The sequence below is a fragment of the Homalodisca vitripennis genome, chromosome 4, assembly GCF_021130785.1.
Source record: "Homalodisca vitripennis isolate AUS2020 chromosome 4, UT_GWSS_2.1, whole genome shotgun sequence".
In the NCBI taxonomy this organism is placed as follows: Eukaryota; Metazoa; Arthropoda; class Insecta; order Hemiptera; family Cicadellidae; genus Homalodisca; species Homalodisca vitripennis.
The window spans coordinates 163,520,461-163,535,079 of NC_060210.1; the positions used below are offsets into that span (position 1 = coordinate 163,520,461).

The window sequence follows — 14,619 nt, forward strand, 5'->3', positions numbered from 1 at the left end:
ACTCATGATGCACTACGCCCCTGCAATTGAAAAAAAACTGTAAGCAAAACTTTCACTTTCAACCGAACTTGGCACGCTTTTTTCAGTCTTTGCTCATGCGGCAGTTTCCATTGGAATGATTGGGCTTTGGTTTCTAAGTCATAACCATTAACCCATGATTCGTCACCAGTTATGACCCTCTGGAGCAAATTTGGGTTATCGCGGATAGAGTCCAACAGCTCATTAACAATGGTAATGCGCTGCTGTTTTTTGGTAGAAATTTACCAATTTTGGTACGAACTTTGCAGTGGCCAGTCTCAGGCCCAAATCATTGGTAAAAATCAAATGACACGACCCAATCGCTATGTTCAGGTTCTCAGCAATTTTACTAATGGTGATTTGACGATTGGCCATATACTATTTTCTTCACTTCAATTTTTTCATCTGGTCTTGACGTGCTCAGGCATCCAGCATGCTGTTCATCATTCACATCTTTCTCGGGCCTCTGAGAACATATTGTACCACCGATAAATGTTGCTTTGGTCCAAGGCAGCTTCTCCATAAGCCACAGCAAACATTCGGAATGCGTCCGTACACTTAATTATGTTTTTAACACAAAATTTTAGATAGATTTTTTATCCATTTTTTCGAATAGGCATGAATTTAAGATGAGCCATGACATGTGCAAGCAAATCAGCTGCCAACAATTAAGTGAACATTCAAAATGGCCAAACTTGTTGGCATACATCGGAGACATGTTTGTACACACATAGTATAAATATAAAGCCACTAAAAAAAATTAAAAAACTAATATATGAAACCCGCAGAAATTGTAAACTTGCGATATTTCTTGAACAGGCCTCGTATTATATGTATTTTTTTAAAACTGAAATTGGCATTTAAATATATTAATTTATGGTAATGGGATGAAAGCAGGAATAGTGTTAATAATTTCACAAGGCTTAGAAGGATTGACATTCCAGATGTATTTGCTTAATGGGAATGACAAGCTGAATATTGTTTAGATAGTCAACATAAAGTTAAAAATTATAATTATATTTTATTTCTTTATACTTTACTATATTGTTTTAAATCTGACTGTATATATTTTTTTAAATTATGAAATCTAATAAAAACTACATGATGAAATAATTTAAAAACATATTATTATTGGGACGATTTTTTAACTTTCTGCATTGTAGATTAAATTATTTTTAAAATACCATTTTGGGCTCTGGAAATGTTTGAAAAAATGTTCTACTGAATGTTAATAATAATTAAATTAAATTAACTATATTTCACAGTATTTACAAATCTTTAATATTAGTTTTGTTTAGAGGTTAAATTCAGATAACTACTGCTTTTGTGTGCATTATAAAATTTAAAGAAATCGTTTTAATTGGACATAATTAAGTAAACAAGTTGTAATAATCATGTAAACAATTTATGTTTTTTACCCCATATGTGTTCTATATCGATGTAAAATAGGTAACTTGTGAGCTGCTGTATTGTTTCTAGCACAGATACATTTAATTTCAGATAAATTTCTTCATTCTCAAGACTTGGGTTATTAAGGTTAATGAATGGTTATTTGGTATTCTACCAAAACAAGTTTATAAAAATACTATACAACCATATAATGTAGGTTTACAATGCAGCCCTATATTACTTTACAAATTTGCAAATGGATTTAGACTATTTTCCCTTAGAAATAATTAGTAGAATAAAATGTGTTTGGCATAAAAGAATTATAATAAAAATGTTACACAACAAATATAATGTATTGTGTTTTGTTTTATTTTAGTTGGAATTTGGTAAATGTTTAAGTTATGCCCCTGTTCAGATGATAATAGATCATAAAATATAATATTTGCGTAAAATAATACAATTAGTATATTGTACACTACAGTAGTGTAAGTTAAATAGTACAAGTTTTTATAATTCTTTTATAAATTTCTATACACTACATCAATTATCACTTAAAAAAACTACTAATTATCTATATGTCTATGTGAACTAACAATAATAAAACTCTATTACACTACAATAAAGCTATATTTACACGAAACACAATCTAAACCCAGACCTCACTAAGGCCTAGAACTAAAACTAGATCCAGTCAACAGAATTCACTAGTGATGTGCTATGTCCTACCAATGGTAGTTTCTTGGTCTGTTGTCAGATCTCATAGTGAACACAGTGTTCCAGTGAGACTTCTGTGTTCTGTCTATTGGTTTACTTTTCTTCAAAACACAATAATGGTGTTAAAATTTTTATAATGAGATGCATAATATTTAAACAAAATAACACTCTACAATCATGATATAATAGTTTTTCATTAAAATTAAAAGAATTTGTTAACAATGAAGAAATTGTATTAAATGTGTGCAATGTTTATATTTTTTAAATCTAATTTTCAGTTACTGTAAATAGAAAAATATTAACATGGGTTTCAAAGTTACAGTTATTCAATTTATACAATATTCAAAGAGACATGTTAAACATTTAAAAATAACTCCTACAATTTAATTTGAAAACTATAGGCCTAAGTACTACAGCATAAATAGGAAAGTGGAATGAAAACGTAAAGAGTTACCTACGTTATTATTATTATTTCACTTAATTTATTACTAATCCAAATTAAGTATCTGGAAAATAATATTTAACTTTCCCAAAAACATGTTTTTACTTAATAAATCAACAGTTTTTAGAAGGAGACCTTAAAATATTTAAACATTTACAAAGAGCTTCTCTAAAAGTTTTATTGAATTTACTGCTTATTAAATTATTAACAAGATAGCACAAAATGCATCAATGAAATTCTTATTCAAAAGTTATAAAAGAATAAAAACACAAGTTAAACCAAAAGCCCAAGGAAATTTTTGTTTAATTCCACATGTACGCCTAACTTTAGAATACTTTCAATGACTTTTTCACTTTTAAATATTTATCAAGACAGTAAAACGCTATTTTCTCATTTATTCTAAATAGCAATGTTTATCTTTAAAGAAAAGCACAGTTTTCCCTAAACTGATTTCTCATGATTGCTGTTATATGTTCAAAATGTCTGTTTAATTAGATATATAAGAAAACATTACAAAAGTTTGAGTACTTTAAAAAATACTATAGATTTGAAATTTTTATTTAATAGCGCAACAACTTATGGTGCGCATAACAAGAAAAGTCTGCAATTTTCAGGGGGGGGGGTGTTGTGTGTGTTTAGATAAGATGAAAAACAACATATTATTTTGGACTTGCTTTTGGGGGGGAGAGATATTAAAAATATGATAATTTTGAGAAATGGTGAGAGGGGCCTGACCGAAGTAGAAGATTGTTTGGTTGAATTTAGGAGAAGTATTTTCTCATTTCTAAAATGACATATTACTAAAGGAATTGTGTAAGAGTTATTTCGATTCAGAAATAACTATACTATACTCTATTCAGAAATATGATTCTTATATTGTAAACATAAATGATATCAAAAACTATATCAATATCTGATATTTCTGCCACTGCCACTGTTAAAATTGAGTTGCAAGGATAAATTTACCTTAAGTAAAAATAAACCTTCTACACTTACTTTTTTCAATAATTCCAAACATACATGACAGGACTTCTGTAAAATTACGAAGAGAAACTAACATCACAAACAACCACTTAATGCTTTGATAAGGGTTACTTGAAAAACTAAGTTTTTTGGAAATATGACAATGTTTATAATTATTCAATATTGTCAAATGAAGTACGTTTTAATACGTTTTACGTTTTTAAATAAGTAAATCCAGTATAAGGTTTTTGCCCAAAATTACTTTTACATTTTATAGAGGTTAAATTGTTGAGGTAACGATGCTCACAAGAAGAGGAAATTACATTGAATAGTTTTTGTTTAAGCCAACTATGACAGAATGGGGTGTCAAATTAAAAGGGAAAATACAACTTTAAAAATTATGTAACATTACCCTGACTTACAAAATGTTCTAAATCAAAAATATTTTTTTTCAAGTTCTTCTGAGTTATTAAATTAAAGTAATTATTTCTAATAGCTTCAATTTTTAAATATGCTATAATACAAAAACCTCACAGCCGAAAAAGCCTAATTGTGTCCATAAATAAATATTTAATCATACTATTTTCATAAACCTGAAAAAAGTTTATATTTAAGGTAACCAAAGTCATTTTTGTGTGTAATAATAAAATGTATCTGATGTTAAAAAGTAAGTAGTCGGTCAGAGTAGATGTATATTAAAGTGTGGCAAACTTAAGCTTCTATTAGAACTTTTGGCTCTTCTCATAACTGCTTTGTTTCTCATATCTGGTTGGCATCATACTCATATGTGACTGGAACCATATTTCCTCGTGAGGATATATGTTGACTATATCTGATCGGCAACTGTATGGAGTGTCTGAAATACGCTAAAATTTGTATTCATACTGATGAACTACTAGCAAACTTACATGTTGTTACCAATTATATACACAGAGAGTCCAGTTGTATTTTCAGCACAAATTACAGAGAACCATTTTGTCAGTTTAATCTGACATACAATCTAGCAATATAACATCAGATTCAAAACAGTTTGTAAAAGAAGGCTTTTACGTAGCATAGAGGAAAAATTATGTAAAGAAACTACTTTAAAAATGTTGAAATTTCAGGAATGTGTGGTCAGATGTGTATTTAGAGTGATCAGTTGATCAGATATTCTACATCATGACAGGTTAAATTTTAAGGTGGGAGCCTCCACAAGTACACCATCTTCAAAAAGTAACTGTTCTGCAGTTGTTTGCTGCAAATGCAAAGCAGCCCAATATGGTGATAAGTAAAAATCATTAATCAGATATCTTTAATTCAAATAGGTAGCATCTTTATTTGAAAATATATTTTAACTTAAGTTATTTTAATTAAAACAAGATAACATCATTGTCAAACAATAGATGCTATCTAACTAGTGGCGTTTCAAAGGTTCATCAACCTATCTAGCTTACATGGTCATAGGAGATCTTCTTGGTACCATACCATATCATATACTGTAAATAGCTGATTGTAGAACTATGAGTAAATGCAGATTGAAACTCTATCGTTAGTGAAGGTTTTTCTCTTTAGGTTCATAAATAACAAAGTTATGAATTTTTTAAAAGTTTAAATGGCCACCATATTAAAATGAAATGGTGTACCCAACTGGTCAAAAAACATAATTAAGATATTTTAAAAGATCAATTTTTGTACTAAGTTTGAACTTTTCTTAGCATTCCTACCAGAACTGGAGACAGAAAAGTTTTTATGGAATTTATATGTAACAATATCTCAAAAAATATTCAAGGTACAAAAATTTGTTTATTACAACATTTTTATTAAATCTTATAACCATTCCAAACAATGTTATTTTTTTCTCTTGGTTCCCAAATAACAGAGTTGTGAATTTTTTTAAATTTATATGCCTGTCCTATTAAAACAAAATGGCATACTAAGCTAGCCAACCAACTTAGCCGAGACATTTATGCTATAAGCTGCACTACATAGCATATAACATTTTGAACAGAAGATAGTTTTGGGCTCTGAGGGTCATTTTTGGTAAAGCTATGAAGCAATATTTGGTACGTATGTATTACCATAAGAGAAATCGTAATAGGCTGATTTTATATACAGGTCTGTGGAAGCCATAAAACCTCTCATACAAATTTCGGAACCACATAACATTAATATCAGATATTATCATAAAATCTGTCAAAGTCCTATACTAATCTAATTCTACAATTAAATTAATAACAATACAAATAACTATTTGTAGAGCATGCGTCTTATGTTGTTATTTTGCAAACACATATCTTAACATAAAAAACAATCCCTTTAAAATGTAACTAACATATATCAATATACATAAATGAAAACTGTGTAAAATAACTTGTAGACCACTGCAGAAACTATATTTGCTATACAGACTTGAATTTTAAGGTAGTACCATAAAATGAGAAGCTTTGTTGAAATTCATTACTATTCATAATAATTAAATTATAAAAAATCCCTATATACGAAACTAAAATGTATTCCAGATACAGGTAGCAAACTAAATAAAATTTCAGTTACAGAATAGTGCTGTACTTCCATGGGTGCCAGCAGACAGATAACTCATCTACTATGTACATGAAGCTTCTTTAACTTATCAGTTGTCAGTTAATGAGACCAGATAACAAAACTTTGAATCATGGAGGTAAACTAGGCAATATCACAAAATATGATAGGTTTGTAATTGGTTTTTTACTTAAAGATAGAAAACGATTGCTCTTTTGATATAGAGGGATCAAAGTCTGCTGATAAATTATTTAAAAGGGAATGGAAGCTTATTATTTGGATTCAAATGATTCAGAAGAAATAACTAAAAATAATCAAACAAACTAACTTAGTTCAAACAATTAAGGATGAGGATTTAAAAAAGTAACTAATGAACTTATCTACAAAGAACATGAAATAAACATTATAGATTATAAAATTGTACATTAATAAAGTTTTAAATAAAAACTTACTATACTTCTTTTTAAATTTGACAACTTGATGAAATCTTTAAAAAATTAGCTTACATGGTAAAAATAAAAGAGATAATATAAAAGTAGAATTTCTCTTAAAACTCTTCATTATAATGGTTTGCGTTCTAAGTAAATGAAAGAATGTATTTAATATCACAAACATGCTCTATTACAGTAAACCAAGATAGAATTGTCTAGACACAGAGCTATGAAGTAATACTACCTATTGTGTTTTGATCTAATGCTAAGATATTTTTGTTACACTTTCTAAACAGTAAAGGACAGGGTTTTAATTAATACTTATTGTTCTAAAGTTTCTATTTCATATTTTCTAAACACTATTATGATATATATTCCATGCATACAAGAAAGAAGATGTCTTTTATTTGTTTCATGTTAACACAGAATACATTAAATAACCATGCAAACATTATATAATACAGGCGACAGGCGTGCACAATATGTCGCCAAATGTTCAGTTTCATACCTTTAATGTTCTGGTTGAGACTTGACGAGCTTTCCTTAAATTCTTCAAAGTTCTTTCTAGATTAATATTTTCTGGTTTTATTGCACTATTTTAACTCATACACCTTAAATACTACTTTATTCATACATTTGATGTTAGAAGCAAAAAAATGCACTGTTTTATAGTGTTGTATTAACACACTCTTAGTAATGTAGCGCATAAACCTATTTACAAGCTATATAAGTGCTCATGTTATTGTACATATTGTACTTTTCCTTGCGTAAACTTTACGTGAAAGTTATCCAGTTTCATTATCATATAAATATACTCTATTACACCCACTCCCATTTACTATTAAATTCATAACCTTAGTTTGATTGGAAACATTTTTTTATTATAGTACACACTACTGTACAACAATATCATACAAAACATTTGGACTAATATCTTTAAGAATTTATACCTTGGAACAAGTAAATTCTGATTTAAGTAGTGATCAGTTCCTGAACATGCTCATATGGCATCCCCTAGTACTTGCAGAGCTCAGCTTCAAGCCATCAACAATATATTGCACCAATAACACATGGTTTCTAGTTCAATGAATCAAAGTTTAACATGTTGACTGTGGAATGATTTCCACGTTCCTGCCTACTCCATGAGGGTGCTTAACAGCTATCTCAGGGATAAGCAGCTGACCTATACGACTGCCGATAGGCCGAGTGCAGCGGTCATCACTGCAAGGACCTTTGACAATGCACAATTGCTGCTTGACCAAGTCATGCTGCCAGTACTGGCCTGAACTGCTGAGCACAGCCTTACTCTGGCAACGGAGAAGAGCTAAATTGTACTTCTCATTAGACGGAGGATTGAGACCGTTGTCCAGGTGTGGGTGGACTGGGAGGTCATTGAGATGAAGAGGGCTGTGACGTATCTCAGCATGACGCTTGATACCAACCTCACATTCTGGGACCAAATGTCTGGCGTGGCAAACAAATCAGTGATTGTTACCGTCTCTTTGACCCAACTGATAAAAAATATAGGCATACCTGTGGCGAGTAAATGGCAGTTGCTCAAGTCGGTTATACACTCTATCCGTATGTGAGATATGGGCAGACACTCTACTCAAGAGTGCTACAGAGAGGGCATTCTCTACGTCAAAAGATGGCGGCAGTACAGAGAAAAAGGACACTCCAAATCGCGGGTGCTTACTGAACTGTCTCTGAACCAGCCGTCCTTGTAGCCATTCCAATAGACCTGCTCACTTTCAAAAGGAAGCGGGTGTACAAGTGGAATGGTTTGGTAACTTTGCACCGAAGCTTGGATACACACCATGAGGGACAAGTAGGAATGATGATTGCTGGAGACCCAGCGAGGCTGATTAGAGACCTGAGAGAATAGGCGAGACTCGGGATTGCCATAGACAAACTCTCATAGAAACCATTGTTCAGAAAATGGTCTCTGACAGATATACTTGGAATATTGTCCTGCCTACGTAAAGAGAGTGCTGAAAACCAAGAAATTATATGAAAGGTAATACAGCCCTGGAATAGCCCAACCAATGGCCTGATACTGTACAAGCACTATGTTAGTTTAAGTAGGCACCCTCTTGAAGTAATGCTGAAAGCAGTCCCGAGAGGCCGGTGGGTGTGAGTTCCACTCACCAGCAATTTTCCATTATAAGAAAAAACATGTTGACTGTGTACAGTGCCACTACCATTAAATTATAGCACCACCTAGGTTATACCTGCAGTAGATGTTTAGAATGTAAATACTGTCTTGTGAACTTTCACATTGTTACATAGCTTATTTTAAATACTTTTTCCTTTCAATTTTTACATAAATTATAATTTTGAAATATACCTTATCATGTTTGTATATATTTGACATGACTCATATTTAATTACCATGTTTAGTTTGTATGAAGATATAATATATCATATTTAATTTAATATCTTCTAGTGTTAAAAACACAGATTCAGCTCATTAAAAAAGAGGAGGGTACAGAAGTTTGACTGCTAATGGCCACATGGTCTTGAGATTTGGAACTGAACATTCTGGTTAAACAATCAACTATCCCAGGATTAAGGACGGTCAGAAAAATAAAAGTAACAAATATTCAAGCAAAAATATTTAAAAATAAAAAAGAGGCCAAATTATGATTTTACAGTTGTTCTGAAATGTATAGCCTACTTTAATTCCACTAACAAAAAACTAAGTTGGACAAAATGGTGAACCATCCTGTGGTTATAGTACTGATCAAAATTCCACAATCATAAAATTGCTGTGGGATCAAAATTTCCAATCTAAATTTTAAATAAATTAACATGCGTAAACGTGAAAGTTCAGAAGATTAAGGAGAAGCAGAAATCAACACAGATGCAGTGCACAACACATGCTGCACAGTGCACATACCAGATAATGTAAGAGGAGGTTGAAAAAATCAATATAGGCACCCATGAAAAAACACATGGTGGTGATTGTTAAGAGTCAACTATACTATCAGCCGTCCTGATTTTAACCCTGTTAACATGATTCTTATTTTAAATCTCAAATCCTTTTATTGTTTTCACACAACTATTGATTTATTTATAAATATAACTAAAACGCATACAATTTCATATTATAAAAAATATATTAAAATTCTTTGTGCTTTATTGTTGAAATATTCAACAACTATATACACTTTACAATTAAAATAAAAACGATTTGGGTGCATCTTATCTTTAAAATGAGACACCATAATTCTACAACTACAAATATTTGTGTGATAGTGTTTGAAGTTTAACATTGTTCTTGTGGGGAAAACTAAAGTTAAAATACTACAGCCAGATTCTTAGGAGTGTGGGAAAGGCCAAATGTCCCTGTCCTTACATTATTATTCTTGATCTCAAAGTCCAGCAGATTTTCTGATGTGCATCATGTAATGGTTAGTGTGCTTGAATGATGCAGTGATATGGTTTATGCTTCTATTTAATGTTTTGGACTTTCAGGTATATGCTTATATTTTCATACAGGAAAACAAGCATAAATAGCACAAGCTCTTAGTTTTCTGCTGACAAGATTTAGCGTCCCTAAACGTCTGCAATTCATTACCAGTTATGATTTGTTTGTAATTTTTTATGCTAGCTTAACATTATATTGTACCTGAAGAGGAGTATAGATCCTATTCCTCGAAACTTAATGTTCTATTCTTGTAGCAGATAATTATAGCAAATGTCTGAAATGCAGGTATCCTTTATGAGATGGTCAATTCAGTTATGTTGCAGGATATTTGTTATCATACTGGTTGAAACAATATAAACTTAAGGTACTATTATATTATTAGTTATTACAAGGAGCAGCAAGTGGTGCACATATAAGTATGAGTATTACCAAAAAAGGAGTGAGAATTGTTATATGTAAGCTAGCTAACTTGTCAATAGTATGAAGTAACTTGACAAATGCTGTTAGAAGTATACTAAAACAACAAACAACGGTTTGAACTCTCTTTATTCTTTGTTATTTGCAAAAATATCACATAACACTCAAATAACAATTTATAAAAATGTCTTCAGAAATAGAACTATAACTGTGCTTGTACAGACTGAAGGCATAAAATAGCTTCACCCATAGATGTAAGCAATAAATAAGTTCATTTTTATTTTGTTTAATACATTTTCATGCATTCTTTACGCATGCATCCAAAGTTATAATCTGAAATATGTTGAGATCATCTATTTGATACTAGAATAGTATAAATTAATGAAAGAATTAATTTAATTTTTAATAATAATATTATTAGAGTAACCTAGAGTAGATTGGTGTAAAAGCATTCAATAAATAATAAAACCAACACATTCTTGGAAAACTAATAATATTTTTTGTTTCAATTTGTGGTCACTGTCATACTGCTACAGTAATTATAAACGTCAAAACGTTATATATTTTTATAAACGTTAAAATATATATATATATATATATATATATATATATATATATATATATATATATATATATATATTTTATGAATTATATTTATTTTTCAAGATATTATCCTTGTACATAACAGAAAATGTATTTCAAACTGACTCCTTCATTTTGTCTATATAAAGGTAATCTTAAGTCTCCCCCTCTGCTTATTTGTGATTATTTTCAGACAGAAAAATGAAACTTGGGTATATATCTAGGTCAAAAGTATCTTTTCTTGACATATGTTTTATGGGCTTTGCTTCTTGAAGAAGATAAATTTTTTGAAAGAAAATATCAAAATAAGGATTTACGTAAACTTGTATTTATATATTTCGTTTTCTAAGTATTTATAGGCGGAGTTGAAATTGGAAAAATTAAAAAAATGAATTCCTAGAAGTCAACAATTAGGAATATTAAAATGGTGCTGATCTAAGATTTGGAGCAAGTCTCAACATAAAAATACAAAATAATCTCTTAAAACACTCAAAGATATGAAAAACTGAGATTGCATTTTGACAATAAAATTGTAAAATGTATAATTGAAAAAGTAACCACGAAAAATACCCATCTAATCCTAAAATTGCTCCTCAGATTTTTAAAAACACAAATTAAAATTTTAATAAATATTAAAATCATAGGTTTTATGACACATTTTTGAAATTATACTTTATTTTTGGATTTAGAGGACCAAGTTAAAGATTAGGTGGGAATATGTTTTATGAAAGTTTTCAAAAACTGAACATTCTTCTGGTTTTTAAAGATTTTATCCAGAAGGGGTTTGTAAAGTTATTAATTTTAACTTTTATTAAATATTTAGAAAAAAATTAAGGCTTTTTTATCATCATTCCAAACATTTAGTACAGAAGGGGTTTAAAACTCAAGCTCCTAAAAATGTGTATAATATAAAAAGAAAGCACAACTATACTAGAAACATCCCACAAAGTTTCACTTTGTATGCAACTGTTTAAAACATTAGCAGGTGGGAGACCTTATACTCACCCTGTATAACTTAACCCATTGGCACCTTATCATGAAACGGTTCTTTAATGACTAGGATGATCAGGATTTTCATGTTAGACAACTATCTGATGATGAGTATTGTTGGTTTTTACTGTTCTATGTTATTGAATTGTAACATTTTTGTAATATCATTAATGTATGAACTAAAACAAGATTCCACTATCAATTTAGAAATAATAGCATACCAGTATATTTAATATCCTCATTAAGGTTACAATGCAATATATTTTGCTCCATTACATAGTTATGTTTCTGGCTGTATTCAAATATTTGGTTGATATTTCATTGTGTGGTAGGGGGATTTGCAAATATTTTGAAATGTAAATAAAATATGAATAGAAAAGTATTATTCAATTAGAGATGAAAATCATTAATAAAGGTTTTCTAGTAAAATGAGTATTTAGATTCAAAACTAATACAACAAACAACCAAACAGTATGTTTGCACAAATAAGGAAAAAACCCTTTCTTTTCTAGTTATTAATGTGTTTATCAATTATGGACAATGAAAATGGACACTAAAAATACTACTATAATAGGATTTCGGACATTTTCCATTGTTATATGTTACAAAATGTATAACACTGTGTTTTGAGGATTGAAATCTGCCCTCTTCATCAAGTATGAGGACAGTTAATAGTACATATATATATATATATATATATATATATATATATAGTATATATATATGTACTTAAAAGCTACAACGTGTGACAATGGACTATAATACCATTATTGTATTGTGTCCTTTCTCGTTGTCTACACATGATAAACACATAAATGAAAATTGACTACTATTGTAAAATGGGTAATACAGATAAATATATAGTTTTTAATTGAATTTGTCTATTGAGGTCACGTACAGAAATATTAAGTTACCAATGGGTTAGTAATAGCTTCACAATATGCAAATAAACACCCAAGCTTTCACTATCAAATACTTATATAACAAAAGCCTGCATTCAAATATGTATTTTTTTAACACATCAGAGGAGATGTTTAAAATAATGTAAAACATGAGTTTGTTCATATTAAAACTCTCTTTACATGTTCTATATTAATTACCATTAGTTTATACTGATTAAAAAAAACTAACAATAATGATCGTATTATTAGTTTCTATTAATTTAATTAGTTATCATAATTCATTAAATTAAGCAAGACAGAGATAAAGTATTTATATAAATTATTCCTGAAATAAAATTATGCTGTATAGTCCCAGTATATGTGGCCAATTCATGTGGAAAATAATATGTTGAAAAATGTTGAAGGTTTAAATAAACAATTAGTTTTTATCACAGAAAACAATAATGGTAGGTATAATCAAATATTAATATATAAAACTTCCAATAATTATACTGTTTGTTTATCCTGCTCAAAACAATATTGTTCAGTGGGACAACTTAGGTTCTTAATTCCCACTTATAATTTGTTTGCAAAAGTGGTTTTATACTCAAATAAACCAGAAGCTGCTTATCTTCCTTGAAATAAGCACAAGTAGCATGTATTATTTAATTTTGAAGTGGGAGCAGATTCTTTACCATGAAAATGTTTTTGAATTTGTGCTGAATATATGAAAATAAACAGCACAGATAAACAGTTGATTAAGTTTTAATTAAATTTAGAACCAACATGATAAAAATGTTAATTATTTTATTTCATGTCATAGCATCTATTTCTTTCATAACTGTATAACTAAGAATTATGAAATGTGAGAGAAATTGTACTATATTGATTTATTGCATATGGAACTATAGTTATCAGTTAGCAATATTTTGCACCTAATATAAAATGTTGTAATGTAAAATTATCATTAGTAAATAAATTGTATGTACACATGAGCAGGTAAACAAACGTAGACAGAAACTCAATATAATCCTGTCATTTTTCTTTGAAGAATCTCATACAGGTCAACTGCAATGACCTAGTGCATTTTTATAAAGAACACATAAACTATATACTACACATTAAATGAAAATATGTTGTATATGTATCTGAATTTATTTTGTAGGTTACTTTTGTATGATCATCTAGAATTTTCTGATAAAAATTCAACATATTTACATCTCCAAATACTGTTGGGTATTATGAGATTGGTGATATTATTGTTCTAGTGTGCTGGAAATAAACCAAGTATAACTGGGACTGCACACTGACTATAACAACACCTACTTACTGTATATTATATACAATATATACTACATAACATTTGTGCACACTTCAAGTAACAATATCGTGACTCACACAAGTCTTAAATGAACCACTGTTGTTTCTAATTTTAAGAGTTATTCTAAAACTATTTTTGACCTGGGTTCAGATACAGAATTAACAGCTATAAATATGTTGTATTTAACTTGTTTTGCCGTGGTAATATTACAGCAATGTTACAGAAGATATCAGTTACTCCTTACAATCACATGTATTTTCTCCCATTTGGCACCAAATATTTTTCATAATCATGTGCATATTTTGATCATGTAGATATATTTCCTACTGTTTCTAATTGGAAATCCAATGGGTCAGTCATATCTTACACTGAATCAATTATACAATTATATTAATAAATAAAACTATTGGTTGACAAAAAAAATCTGGTTTTGGAAAAGGTTTGCTTCCTTTTTACTGCCAATTTCCAATTGTTACAATCCAATTTACAGCAGGATAAACTAATTGATCTACTGGAAACCA

At 29.6% G+C, this 14,619-nt stretch overlaps 1 protein-coding gene across 1 annotated transcript in view; it reads right to left on the reverse strand.

The window, feature by feature from the left end:
• Nucleotides 1–14,619, reverse strand: part of LOC124360504 — a 166,729-nt gene that overhangs the window by 29,405 nt on the left and 122,705 nt on the right. The gene's annotated exons all lie outside the window — the stretch shown is intronic.